This window comes from Sminthopsis crassicaudata, chromosome 2, assembly GCF_048593235.1.
Source record: "Sminthopsis crassicaudata isolate SCR6 chromosome 2, ASM4859323v1, whole genome shotgun sequence".
Classification (NCBI taxonomy): Eukaryota; Metazoa; Chordata; class Mammalia; order Dasyuromorphia; family Dasyuridae; genus Sminthopsis; species Sminthopsis crassicaudata.
In genome coordinates, this window is record NC_133618.1 from 197,736,734 (window position 1) to 197,751,734 (window position 15,001).

A 15,001-nucleotide genomic window follows, 5' to 3' on the forward strand; every position below is an offset into this window, starting at 1 on the left:
AACCCTAATCAGTTTTTTTTTTTTCCCACCAAATTGTCATTTAATTTAGGGAAGTCAGCTTTTGAATATCAATTATGAGGCTTTTCATGTAGTTTTATTAAATGTAGTCTTATGCAACTAAAATCAATGTTCTATCCCCACAAGATATTTTAGGCAGTAAAAGCTGGGAAAATTGTTTATAGCCAGCATTTCTGAAAAAGGTCTCATTTCTAAAATATATAAAGAGCTGTGTCAAATTTATAAAAATACTTGTGCAAAAATGTGTGGAACTCTTTGTGGTGGCAAAGAATTAGAAAATATATAGATGCCCATCAATTGAAAAATGACTAGATAAATTATGATATTTCAATTTAATGGAATATTATTGTTCTATAGAAAGTGATGAACAAGGTGATTTTATAAAGGCCTGGAAAGACTTATATGAACTGATGTTGAACAAAATGAAGAGAACCAGGAATACATTGTACATAGCAACAGCAAGATTGTGCTAAGATCATCTATGAAAGATTTGGTTGTTCTCAACAGTTCAGTGACTCAAGGAAATCTCAATAAACTTTGTTTAGAAAACACAATCTGCATCCACAAAGTGAATGAACTACAGAGATTGAATATAAATCAATACATGTTATGTTTTTTTCTGTTTGTTTGGTTTTTTTTCTGTCATGATTTTCTCCTTTTGTTCTGATTTTTCTCTTCCAACAGATTCATATAGAAATATTAGAAAAATAATATACGTGTAAAAATAAGATAAAATACATATTGTTGGGAGACAAATAAGCTGGGAAAGACGTTGAGCTCAAAAAAACAAAACAAGATAAAACAAACAAAAATATTTTGGGCAAATGAATTTGTCATCCCAGTGTGCTAGGTGTTCCTTCTAGTTTTATGTCATTTACAAATTTGTTAAGAATGCCATTCATGCCTTTTTCCAAATCATTGATAAAAAATGTCAATTAGCAGAAGGTAAGGCACAGATCTTTTTGGTACTCCACTGATAATCTCCTGCTAAGGTAATATTGAGCCATTAATGACTACTAATATTTGAACTAAGCTATTAGAAATTATTAATTGACCTAAATTTATTGTTATGTATTTATGCTTCTCTACTTCTACCATAACTATTGTTCTACATGACTTTTCTAGGAAGGTCTATCTGATTTTTCCAATATCAGTAATTCAATAATACTAAATTTCATATGCTTTAGTACCTGATAATATATTTCATATGGACTGTGTGCCTTCAATTAATCAAATGGCAGCTATATTCTTTTGTAGTATTAATTTATTTTAATCATGTTTATTACATTATGTTCTATTCCAGCTTCATTGGGAATAAGCAAATATTAAAGATGGGCCTTTGCTTTTGCTGAAGCAAAATAGAAATTGAATATTTCTGCCTTCTTATGTGAATTGTTCCATCTACATCAAAAAGTGGACTTATCCTTTTTCTTCATATTTCTCCCCAGATATTAAAATAAATCTGACATCTGCCTCTCAAAAGAAAGTTAAAAGCAACACATACTTTTGCTATTCTTGGCTTTACTTACTAACCCAATTCAATTTGAATTTTAAGACTTTATATATATATATATATATACATATATATATATATATAAAACATAAGTTTCTATTGCCATTATTTAGAAGACAATAATATAATTTTATATTCATGCCATTACCTACAAACACATAGTTTTAAAAGAAAATCTAAGTTGTTTAGTTAGGTCTATATATTTCCACATTGATCTCCTGAAGTTAATTCCATTTTTCCTATTCATTTTAATTATTTCACACTAAATATTTAGAATTGTTTTTCTTACAAGAAATCATCTTCTTGTGCTGATCTTCTGAAAATGCTATTCCATGAATTCTTAACTATTATTCCTCCCAAGTCCTTTGAAATCTGTTTCCTTCCAAATCTAGGATACTTGTCAAACTATAACTGGCTTTCCTCTCCTATATCACAATTCTAAGCGGAAGTGACCATTTCCCTCCAAGCTTTCCATTGTTTACACCAGAGCAATCAAATCCTTCATGTTAATGGGAATCAGCCTAGAATATAACTTTACCTTGTTGTGTCCTCTACTCTTTGAAGGATGAGATTATCATTAATGCTTTTTGGCAGAGGAACAAAGAACTCCAACAGATGTCTCACAAATTGAAATTCCCTATCAATGCTATATCATGCCTCTGTGCTTGGCTTTTCCTCAAATTCCTCAACTGTTTTATTTCCCTCTGCAGGTGGTCTCTAGTCAAGAAAATCACTAATGTTTCTCTTTTGATTGGTCTTCTTCCAAATGCTCACCACCATATTTCTCCTCCATGATTACAATATCTCTTCATGAATTTAACTTTTTAAATATAGACTGCTACCCTCATCCTTACTTATCTTTTTCTATTTGAATATAGTATATTTATACAGTTATAATTTCTTCAAATTGAAAGTATTAGTTCCTTTTAGTTTTAAAGTAAATTTTAGACATTTATATATGAATTTTTAAAATAAAATATTCTTTTTCTGGCTTTGGACTTTTGTATGCTTTAAATTTTTTGTTAGCTCAATTATCCTTCTTTCTTCATTTTTCTTCACTGTAGTTACTGTCTATGGAATGTAGCTTAATAAATACACATATACATGTATGTATTCCTGTCTTTTTCTCTCTTTGTGTATATTTATAATAAAAATCTTTATATATATGTTAACCTGCAGTATATATGTCATCTTTTTTGTTGTGTAAAGACCTTCTGAGGAAATTTGAAAGGCAGCAAGTAAATAAAATTTTTGTTGTTATGTTTTTTGGTTCTTCTATTATTATTTTTGAGACTAGGCTTCCCTATCTTGCCAAGGTTCACAGATCTGAATCTACTACTGATCAGCTAGAGAATACTGAACAACTCAGTTTATTTCCTGTGCCAAATAATTCCTTTTGAGGCAGTTGTATATCCTTTCAATTTCAGTGATTTTACATCTTGGTGTTTGATATAGGGTCTAATCAATTTTAACCTACTGTAATTTTGAACTCTGAACTCAGACAATCCTTTAGCAACCTCCCTAGTAGCATTGGTCCAGTCAAACATGACCTTCTCAGGCATTGTTGGATTCACTCTATCCCTGACCAGGTCCTGTTATCCCATAATTCACAAAGCCAAATCACATTTGCTTATATCAAGTTCTTAGCCCACTGTGCATTTCTCTTTTTCAATTTAAAGTTTTTATTTCTCTCTTTAAAATTAAAGCTTTTTATTTTCAAAACACATGCATAAATAATTTTTTAACACTGACCTTTACAAAACCTAGTGTTCTAAATTTTCCTCTTTCCCCCAACTCTTCTCTAAATGACAAGTAATCCAATAAATGTTAAACATGTTAAGATATATGTAAAATACAATATATGTATATTTATTTATACAATAATCTTTCTGTACATAAAATACAAAAAAATGAGAAAAAACAAAATGACAATGAACAACAACAAAAAGAGTGAAAAGAGTATGTTGTGGATGAAACTCAGTTATCACAGTTCTCTTTATGGGTATAGATGGCTGTCTTTATCACAAGATCATTGGAACTGGTATCAGTCATCTCCTTGTTGAAAAAAGCCATGTCCATCAGAATTGATCGTCATATAAGATGTCATATAAGATTGTTATTGCCATGTATAGTGATCTCGTGGTTCTACTCATTTCATTTAACATCAGTCCATGTAAGTGTCTCCAGCCCTTTTTAAAGTCATCTTGCTCATAATATCTTATATAATAATAATATTCCATAATATTCATACACCCTAATTTGTTCAACCATTCTCCAACAACTATTCATTTCTCATATCATATATATTTCTTTTTAAATTCTTTCAACTTCTAGCTTAAAATTCCTCTTTTGGCAGTGATTTTTATATACTCTTTGCAAACATCACATAAATATTACCAGATTTGATTCGGGGTATATCTATATTAAGGAGCAGAACGGAATCCACAATGAAATAGGAGTAAGAGACAAAGCTAGATTGTATTTGAGCATTTTAGGTCACTCAAAGGGCATTAAGAGTTGCACAGTAGGTGAATGTATGCTATTGCTTATTACCAACTACAAATTGTACTCAAGAATGGCAAGAAAGCTATTAAAGAGATGTATGACTGGAAGAAAGGATGAACTGATCATGTAGTGAGAGTAAGGCCTAACAGATGGGCAGCCCACATGTTGTACAGCATATACCTTATGATAAGAGACCTATTGAAGACACCAATTCAGCAACTTCCCATTATCAACTAAATAAAGTTGAAACTTCCTTCTGATTTACAAAGGTCTTCACATTCTAGATTTAATCTTTCATTGATACCATATATTTTATTATTCCTGTTCAGTTATTCTGTGCTCCCAGGAACAGCATTATTTATCATGACCTGATTTCTTGCCTCTGGACCTTTGCTTGTCTGTTCCAGGTGCTAAATTTAAAATGCCCTCCTCTTCACCTCTACCTGTTGAAGTACTGCCTTTTCTTTGAGAATGTTTAAATATTTTCCCTTATAGGAAACTTTCCCTAATCTTATGGTCATAAGTAATTTTCCTTATTACTATGAATTTGAAAATGCTTTTGTTTCTTGCCTCTTTTATACAGCAAGTACAAAGATTTTCTGAAATTAATTTAATAAAAAAAATGAGTGCTGGCTGGATTGTTTCCCACACTTACCCTAAACAGTTTTTTTCATATGAATATTTGAGACATTTTCCTTTGTCACACTAATTATATTTGTGGGCAATTTTCTTCGTGAGCCATTTAGTATGATAGATTTGATACAATGAATAGAGAGCTAGATTTGGAATCCCAAAGCTTAGATGTATGAGTCTGGGAAAGCCATTTGACCACTCACTGCCTGATTCAGTTTTCTTATTTGTAAAGTGTGGACAATAATAGAAACTATCATCCTGGGTGGTTGTAAGAATTATATTTGTAAAGTATTTTACAAAACCAAAAACTTCTATATACATACCATTATTATTATTATTATGTTGTTGTTGTTAAAATATGACTCTTCTTATGATCAGTAAGGTGAGCTTTTTGAACTAAACTTATCTCACAATGATAAAATTTATAGGATTTCTTTACTATATGGATGCAGTGATAACTAATTTTGTCTTCTTTTGGCATTGTCATGTGATCTAGGAACTTGAAGCACCACGGTGGCCACATAGTTAAACCCAAACCTGAGTAAGAATCCCATCTTGATGTTTAATTAAACACATTACTTACAAATTAGTTCTCCTGCTTTGTTTGAAGACCTCCAGTGAGGCAGGACTTCCTGGCTTTGAAAGTAGCCCATTTAACTTTTCAATAAATAAGATTTTTAGGAAATTTGTCCTTAGATGGACTCTAAGTTTCTTTTTGAAATTTTCCATTATTCCTACTTATGCCCTTTGGAATCAAGCAGAGAAAATCTATCCTTCTTCCAAGTGACAGAGCTTTACATGTTCAAAAACAGTCACAATATCACTTTGCTTATATCTTTTCTTACTCAGGCTAAATGTTCTCAGCTCCCTTAGTCCTGATCTTTTTGGGTTATGCGCCAAGAAAACTTCCATCAATCTGCTTGCTTTCCTCTGAATGTTCTCCAGTATCAATGTCCTTTCTAAAATTCAGTGCTAAGAACTGAACACAATCCACAATCATGATCTGATCAGGACAGATTAAATATAACAATCTTGTGTTAAATCATGGTTTTATTTTAAAAATTCTTACATCAATTTATTTTGTATTCTACCAATTTATATACATCTTTTATCACCCACCTATGGCAGAAATATAGGAAAACAGTGAGACAGAAACAGAAACAGACTGCAAGCTCCTTAAGGATAAAGGTTATATCTTATTTAAACTTCTTAGCTCTTTATGGCATATAGTTCTATACTTTTAGAAGTGCCTCCAAACCCCTCTTTGTTGAATTTATATCCTTCATTTAACAACCTCTATCTCTTTAAAAAATTAGTATAGCTTTTTATTGACATAACATATGCATGGGTAATTTTTCAACACTGACCTTTGAAAAAACTTCTGTTCCAACTTTTCCCCTCTTTCCCTTCGCCACCTCCCCAGATGGCAGATAGTACATACAAATATGTTAAATCATATGTTAAGTGCAATATATGTAAGTATATTTTTTATATTTATATTTAGCAAGACACTTGTCTTGCTATACAAGAAAAATCTTATTTAGACAAAAAGATAAAAATTACCTGGGAAAAAATAAAAATTCAACCAAACAATAACAGAAAGAGTGTAAATGCTATATTGTGGTGCACACTCATTTCCCAGTGTTCTTATGTTGGTTGTAGCTGGTTCTGTTCATTACTGATCAATTGGAACTGATTTGGATCCTCTTATTGTTGTAGAAAGCCATTTCCATCAGAATTGATTGTCATAAAACATTGTTGTTGAAGTCTATAGTGATCTCCTGTTTCTCATTTCACTCAGCATCAGTTGATGTAAGTCTCTCCAATCCTCTCTGTATTCATCCTGCTGACCATTTCTTACAGAACAATAATATTCTAACATTCGTATACCACAATTTATCCAGCCAACAAACTCTATCTCAAATGCCACTTCCTCCTAAAAGTTTTCTGTGATCCTGCTCTGCTTCCCTTCTGTAACAACTGTCACACTTGTATCTTATATTAATATTTGTATTTGTATATTTTAATGTAATTTATGTATATGTTGTGCCTACTTTGTGCCAAACTTTGTATTAGCTATTATCAATGATTCAGCTTAGAGAAGTATAAAACATGATTTATATCCTCAAAAAGCTTTCAGTTTAATAGGGAGAATTTTACTACTCCACTCTCTGTACAATACAGCATCAGGGGTGAGAGAGGAAGGGAGACATTTAGAAACACTGAATGATGGGAGACAAAAAGAAAGGGGTGAAGAAGAGGAGACAGAGAGACAGAGGGAGAGAAAGAGAAGGAGGGACAGAAAGAAGGAGGGAGGGGGAGGGGGAGAAGGCAGAAAGGAGGAAGAGAGAGGGGGGACAAGACAGAGAAACAAATAAGATATTTTAGATAGTTATTTTGTATTAACAAGGACTTCTTAGCTTTTCTTGGCTTTTAGATAGGAACACCTTTAGATCTTTTTGTTTACACATCATTAGCTAATTGACAGAGAAAGTTAAAAGCAATTTAAAAGCCACCTGTCAAGTGAAGATCAATCTGATAAAAGTGTTTCTGAAATCTTAGTACAGTAAGGCACAATATGATTCAACATTACCCAAATTGACTTACAATGAACTTTTTAGAAACAATTTTTAAGTAAATTACTATTGTATAGATAGATAAATTCAAAGAAGGGAGCTAATCAATATTAAGGAAAGTGGAGGATGACAATACTATTAATATTGTCTTTATAACAACAGTACCACATTGTTATTATTGGAGGTGGAGATTTATTTAGAAAATTATAGGATTAAGAATGGGAAGGAAACCTTTTGTTTCAATTTAGATGAACAAATATTTAATAAGTACTTGGTGTATGTCAAGGACCATGCAGGTAAGCTGTATGTAAGGATAATATACATTGTACTGTGAGATATGGCATGCCCATAGAAGAATAAATGAAAAGTGCATTTCAAATAAATACAAAACAATTTAGGGGTAGATGATTAACGCTGGAGACAATTAAGAATAAAACACTTAGGATGAACCTTGATAGGGCTTTCATAAGGTTGGAGTAAGAAAGAAGAGTATTCCCCACCTGAAAAGTCTGGAAAAAGGGGCTAGAGCTGGACTTTCATCCATATGTGTCATCAAGAAGGCCCATTTTGCTAGAATGTACTAGATGATAGGTAGCGTGCCTGGAAAGAAAAGTGATAGTCTGGGAGAACATTTTCATTCAAAATGAAGAAATTTGTCTTTTTTTTCCTTGAGGAAATAGAAAGTTTCTTGAGGAAAGGATTAATCTATGGTTGGAAATATCTTTTTGACATATATGAGGAAGATGAATTTGTAAGATAAAGAGACTGGAAGCATAGAGACTAATTAGAAGTCGCTTACAATAGTCTAGTTGGAAGATAATAAAGACTTGAAAGAGGAGAGAAAATCTATCCCTATTGGACTTCATATGAATTAAAAGAAGAGAATAAAAGAGATGTAATAGATCTACAATCAATAAAACTTGGGAACAGAGAAGATTTGATATATGGGGAGAACAGATCCGAAGAAGAAAGAAGATGATACAAAATGTTGAGATGAAAAGGATAGTTAAGGTCTTGATAGAAATAGGAAAATTAGGCAGAAGATAGTTTGGAGTCAGGGTAGAGGGAAAGAATAATGAGTTCTGTTGAAACACTTATGGGACATTGGGGCAGAGATATCCAGTAACTGATAGTAACAGATAGAAGTTACTTTTTTATCATCCCACAAAGAACAGAGCCAGAATATGGATCTAGTTTTCATTTCAAAGCCATGGTTCTTCCCACAACATCAATTAATTGAACTGATATATATGCCTACCAAAGTAAGCCAGAGCTTCATCATCTTTTATCATGGTCACTTCAGTAGCCCCCAATTAGCCTACGTGCTTCAAATCTCTAGTCTAGTATCCATATAGGTGCCCAAAGAATGTTTACAAAATACTGTTTAATCTCCTATTCAATAATTTTCAGTAGTTTCCTATTATATCTAGGATAAAATACAAAATTGTCTGTTTAGTCTATGCCCCATATTTTTTATTTCCCATTAGTCTCCTCTCTGATCCCCTTACTTTTCAACCAAAAACCACTCACCACACTTTTATTAAGTGAGTACTGGACCATGTATCAAGTACAGGGATACAAAAATAAAGAAATAAACAAAATAGTCCTTGTTCTCAAGGAGATTATATTCTCCTGCTGAAGACAAATATGGAGATATAAAAATATAGAGCCTGTCCCAAAAGTCTTAGTGCAATTTTAAGCTTTGAGTTTCTAAGATTTTTTTGAAACTAGGTGTGTGTTTATATGTGTATATATAATAATTACCAAATAATCACAAGACAATTTAAATAGAGAGCACCAATAATTTGCAGAAAGTGTATCATCAAAAGTTTTATGTAAAATGCCATATGTGAGATGACAAAGGAAGTCAAGAATTCTGTGAGATTGAAAGAGTGAATTCTAGGAAAAGACAAATGCCCTTGCAAGAAAACATGGAGATGTGAGAAGTATCTTATGGGAGGCCTATTTGTCTAAATTGTGGATTGTGGAAGGAAGTTAATATATAATGAATCTCAAAAAGCAGGTCAGAACCAGGTTTGAAAAGTTTTAAAAGTCAGACAGTTCTAAAGGCATTCTGAAATGATTTTTTCCCCCTCAATTATGCCAAAATTACACCTATCTGGAATCCCTACTAATCTTCAAAACTTAGCTCAAGGATGATCTCCTATGTAGTGGATCTTTCCTCTTGTTCTCAATTATTAGAGATCTCTCTCAACTGAGGTGACTTTATATTTACTTCTTCATATTTTACATTTTTCAAAAAACTATGAATTCCTGCTTTCTTCTATAGAATGTAATTTCTTTAAGGTCTAGATCTGTTTCATTTTTTGTATATTTTAACCCTAACATCTGATACCCAGTAGGGTCCTAATTAAAAGTTTTCAAATCAAAATTTTTATACATTTTTTTCATTCCTCTTCACAGTGAGTACTTTGATAGTTAATATGTTAATGACTTGACCAAACCTGATAAATTATGTTTTTTCCCCTCCTTCCTTATCCTCTTGGTTGCCCTCTGACTAACCCTCTTCCATAAGAGTTAGAAAGGAGTTTAGAAATCCAGTCCATCTTCCCTTCTCTACTTTGTAAATGAGGAAACAGAGACTTGAGGAATGAAATGACCTACTCAAGATCATATAGATTTGCTTAATGAACATATTTTTTTCCAAAGTGAAAAAAAATATCTTCTCACTGTTTTAAGTTTTTTTTTTATTATGTGTTAAGATACTAAATTTTCAGTATCTGCATAACTCTCTAAAACTATCACATACATCTATGAAAAATAGATCAAATTTCCTGATTCTTGTGTTAAAATATCAAAAGAAACCAGATATATGTCTAATTTCTGATCCATAATAAGCTTTCTCTTTTATTTCTAGAGATATAATATTTTTTAAAAACTTAGTTTTTTAGGGTACATATTAGCTTGTTACAAATAAAAATATACTATTCAAAGAAGCAAATTTTATAGTCACTTAAATAGAAAAGAGCAAAAGAAAAAAATTAAATCCCACATGTCTTATACATGACATATTTAGTAATCATTCTGTAAACTTAAAAATAATAACTCATTGACATTAAAATATTTTTTCATTTGGAGGTCATCTTTAACATTATATGTGACTAGTATCTGAAGTAAAATTGAAATATATATATATGTATATGTCAGAAGCACAATTTAATAATACATTTCCATTCTAAAAGAACTTTCCTTAATAATTTAATGGCTTGTCAGTCACTGAAATCAACATTTTCTTAACTGATTTACTGGCAGATTTTCCTAAATTTTTATAGATTGTACATTTTTATTCCTAAGGCTGACATAAAATGTTGGAGCTTGAAATAACTTAAGATGTCATCTCACATAACCTTTGCTCCTACCTTCACCCATGTTTTGCTGATGAGGATGTAAACTCAGAGAGATTATGAGATTTCCCCTGATGTTAAATAGCTAGATAGAGTCAAAGCTGCTTCTAGAGCACAATTTTTCTATCCCTTTGCATTAATCTCTAGCAGATTACTGTCTGACTTCCTTGAGAAAGTTATTTATTTATTTTTTTACTTCAATTTCTTCATCTACAAAGTTCAGAGGTTAGAATAGACACTTGCCATTTGATTATAACAGTTAAAATTCTTTCTCTCATTAAGGCCGGTGTTGTGATTTTATAACCAAAAGCCTAGAAAGATTCCAAAAAAAACCTATCAAAATTCCAAAATATTGATCTAAGAGGGATCCTAGAAGTTGTAATGACAGCTTTCTCTCTTTATAAATAAGAAAAGTGAGACCCAGAGAAATAACACAATTTGCTGAAAATTGCAACTAGTAAATATGAGGCAATATTTGAATACTGTGCTTCTTGATTCCAAATCCTGTGCTCTATTTACTATGCTAAACTTGTTCTCAAGTCATAATGAGGAATAAAAGATAAATAATCCATGTATCTTTCTGTTATAGAAGAGTTAATATTTACATCTTCAGTGGGAGTCCGTACAGTGATGAACCATGGACATCTGAAGTACAAAATATCTATTCCGGCTAAAACTGAATAAGTTAAATTTACAGATCATTTTCCCTGAAAATTAAATTTCATTAATTTTCATTACCATGTTAGGTAATATTTTAATACTTTCTTTTAAGTAGAGCTGACACAACATAGAAACAATATCATCTCTTTCTGGCAGATCCCAGCTTCCCAGTCTTAACCATTGATTATGGTTAAGAATGAAGATTCTTACCTATAGGTCACCTAAATTGAAGTCTTCTTTTAAATCATGTGTCTCATATTTCAACTCTGATCCTTAGATAAGTCAGAAGCACCCATTCTTTTGGATTTAACACAAATCTACTTTAGAGTTAATGAAGCCTTTGTGTAGATTAGAGAAAGAGGACATCTTTTTGCTGGCATATGGTATGAGTAATTGAATTGCTTCTAACACTGAAGTAGAAAACTTTACTTTTTGTCTATATTTAGAAATCAGAATAAAATAAGCTTGTTTTTTTTTTTCTTTTTAAAAATTATTTTCCTCTTTGCCACTGTTGATAAATCAAATTGGATTTTATCTATTTTTCTAGTTGCAATTTTTTTCTCCCTATGATTTATACATTTAGGATGATAGTGATTCTGAGTATCTTTTCTTTATCAGGACATTCCGTAGACTTCTATATTCTTCCAGTTCATCATCACAATTTTATCTTCATTTGTCTCCTCATCTGGACACTCCTTAAGCTAAACTTCTTCAACAATAAGGAAGATGTAATTGAAAGGATTCTTTCTTTTTAAATCAGAAAATCTTGTTGCAATTCTTGACTCTATGATTTAAAAGAAATCATATGTTTATTTGAACCTACCTATTTATAAAATGAGGTAATTGGACTAATTAATATCTGAGATCCTTTCCACTCTAAATGCTATGATGTTATGACTTTATCAAAATTTTTTGTCCTTCTTACTCCAAAAATGAAGTATTCCTTTTTCTTTCCAATCATTTTAATTCCATTAATTCCCATTACCCTAAATAGTATGTGTCTATGTTGTATTCTTCAATAGAATGTGATTTCCTTGAAGTATTTTTTTTTGTTTATTTGTTTGTTTTTTGTATTTGTATTCCAGTGCCTTGCACAAAGTAGCAAATTACCAAACTTTTTTTTTGAATTTTACAGATCAAGAAACCAAGTCCCTAAGTGTTTTTTTTTTAATGTCCAAAATTAAGATCATAAAGTAGCAAGTAACCAGACCAAGATTCAGAGACATATTCTGCCTCTCAATTTAGTTTTCTTTCTACTGCAGGAAATCGATTAGCCAAAACTTCTCGTTTTGTAGCTGAATTTTTCAGAGGTATACTTCTTGAGGTTAGCTTCTATATTTCATTATTTGCTGAGATTTGACTCCTTGTAATTTGACTCTTATGCCAGTGCAATTTTTATTTTAAAGCAATGTTAGTAGAGTCTAGCTCTTCCAAATAGTGACTATTTTTTGTTTTGTTGGTGGCCCACTTTATTATACATCAATATATTTGATACTTTGATGACTTCTTTTTTTTTGTTCTTTTTTATTGAAGCTTTTTTGTTTCAAAACTGATGCTAAAATAATTTTTCAACATTGATCTTGCAAAACCTTGTGTTCTAATTCCCCCCAACCCTACCCTGTCCCCTAGATGGCAAGTAATCTAATATATATTAAACAATGTAAATATATGCAAATTGAATATAGGCATACATATTTATACAATTATCTTTCTGCACAAGAAAAATATGATCAAAAAGGAAGAAAAATGAGAAAGAAAATAAAATTCAAGCAAACAACCACAAAAGAAGTGAAAATGCTATGTTGTAGTCCACATTCCATGCCCACAGTCTTCTCTCTGGGTGTAAATGGCTCTCTTCATCACAGGATCATTGAAACTGGCTTCAATCATCTTATCTTTTTTAAGAGCCCCGTCCATCAGAATTGATCCTCATATAATCTTGCTATTGTCGTGTACAATGATCTTCTGGCTCTGCTCATTTCACTTAGCATCAGTTCATATAAACCTCTCTAAAATCATCCTATTGGTCATTTCTTACAGAACAATAATATTCCATAACATTCATATATCCAAACTTATTCAACCATTCTCCAATTGATGGGCATCCACTCAGTTTCCAGTTTCTAGCCACTACGAAAAAGGCTGCCACAAACATTCTTGCACATACAGGTTCCTTTTCCTCCTTTAAGATCTCTTGGGATATTAGCCCAGTAGTAATACTGCTGGATCAAAGGCATTTACAGTTATATAGCCCTTTGGGCATAGTTCCAAATTGCTCTCCAGAATGGTTGGATCTGTTCATAACTGAACCAACAATGTATTAATAATGTCCCTGTTTTCCCACATACCCTCCAACATTGTTAAGTATTCTTTCCTTGATGACTTCTTTTTCTTACAGATAATGTTTTCATTTCAACAGTTTAAGCAATTCAAACCATCTTATCCTGTGCAAATCTGGCCCTTTTCTTCCATAAATTTCTATAAGGAAGTCTACCTAAAATATAAGACATTTTCTTTATATCTCTTGAGAATGTGTTGCAATCAATTGGTTACCCATGCAACATAGTTTGTTATTTATTAAATTTTGAAAATTAGGCAGTTGTAAATAGAATGCTGGATTTGGAATTATGAACAGCTTTGGTCTCAGACATTCACTAGTTATGTGAACATGAATAGGCAATTTAAAATTTCTGGGCCTTGTTTTCCACGTTTGTAAATTTATGGGGTTTGAGTTGATAAATTCTTAGGACCTTCCCAGTTTTAAATTTATGATCCTAGGATATAATGATCATTACATGACTGGGTCTTGCTATAATCTGATAGGATAGCTCTTACTTGATATTTTTACATCATTTTTAATAGTTTAAAATTCTTCATTGGAAATATGTTCCAGTTTAATGAGGGGAGATTATGAGCATTAATATAATGCCTACTATGTGCTGGACACTGCTTCAAATATTGCTTCATTTGTTCCTAATATAATCCCCAGTTTTAGACACATATTTTTTTTACCCACTTTAATTTTTTATGTTCTTATTTGGATAGTTAGACACAACTATTTGAGTGATTATAGAACTCTCTTAAGAGATTTTAAACTTGATTCAATTAATAACAATGCCATCTGTTAAAAACAACAACAACTCTGGAAGATTTCAAATCTATTGAGAAACTCTTTTCAATTTGAAGTTTCTGATAGAAATCTTCCATGATAGAGGCAAAAAGAAACTTTTGCAAGATAACTTTCTGTTTTACACTTCATTTGACATTAATAATCAAAGGACCATTAAGCACAGTTATCTTTAATATCTAATTATGCACATATTTTTACAGTCAGAAAATGATGTGATGAAATTACATAAGATCTCTAATTCAAATTACATTTAGTCCTTTTAAATGATTCTTCTCACCTGTTCCTCCTTGACAGAACTTTCTCATAATTTATTCTAAAACCTGTCAGTGAGTTTGTCATCTTTGACCAAAAATAACTGTTGGCAAACCAAATGAATCAATATTTAGTTTTTTTGTTTGTTTTTTTTTCCTGGATCATGTGCCATTATGAATGATCCTTCCCATTGAATGCCATCTTCTATTTCATGTTTTGCATCTAAGGATTCAAGTAGACATTCAGCCTTACTAACACAAAAGACAAAGCAAAGTATAGCTTTACTTCACAACCATACCATGTGTAGAAAAAGCAATTTGCTATTGAGTACTAGAAAATAAATCCCCAC